Source organism: Coregonus lavaretus, assembly GCF_964263955.1.
Source record: "Coregonus lavaretus genome assembly, contig: HAP1_SCAFFOLD_1677, whole genome shotgun sequence".
Taxonomy (NCBI): Eukaryota; Metazoa; Chordata; class Actinopteri; order Salmoniformes; family Salmonidae; genus Coregonus; species Coregonus lavaretus.
In genome coordinates, this window is record NW_028161682.1 from 55,442 (window position 1) to 56,229 (window position 788).

The following is a 788-nucleotide window of genomic DNA, read 5'->3' on the forward strand; positions in this document are numbered from 1 at the left end:
CAACAATCTACTTAACACCAAAAATGTTCATATCTATCATAAATACAGAAAGTTTTTTTATCAAAAAATCTTTTTTATCCCCCATCAACATGTCTGCAATGCTCTCCGTGTCTGGGTAAAATGGGATTGCTAATTTTCCCCCTTTAAGAGTATTTCAAATGTTTAAAATCAGCAGATCAGCTACCCTTTTAAATGCCCAGAAAGCTATGCCTTTATGATATTTTCACTCATTTTAAAACTTTCTGTCGTTAAAATCAATTTCTGGAAAAAAACACAAATGTTTCTCCTGTTCGGAACAAAAGGTGTAAAACAATGAATTTCTGTAACAGAAAAACGTCTGTGAGCTGTTGACCTGAGAATAAAATAGACATTACATTATTCTTTTTACTTTTGCAAGCCATTGGTATTTGAACGCTTTGATAGCAGAAAACTGTTAGACTATTCTCCCATACAGTACATACTGGCTTTTTCTGACTGTGCTATTAAGTGGAAATAATTACACAAACAAGGGACAGCTTGTTGACTTTGTCAAAAGGGTTCTTGGGCCATTTAACAACTTTGAGGCAGTCCATTGCTATACAGCATTCCTCTATCATTACCCAAAACTTAACTGCAGTGATCTTTTCTATTCTTATACATATATATGTATATATTTCAGTTGAAAGAAACGAAAACCAGCATGTTGATATGGGAAAACAATCCACTAACATTTAAATTTTTGGTTACAAGCTTTGGAATTGCAGTTAGTCTTTACACATCTTTTTCTGAAATTGTTTTGTATACTTTTA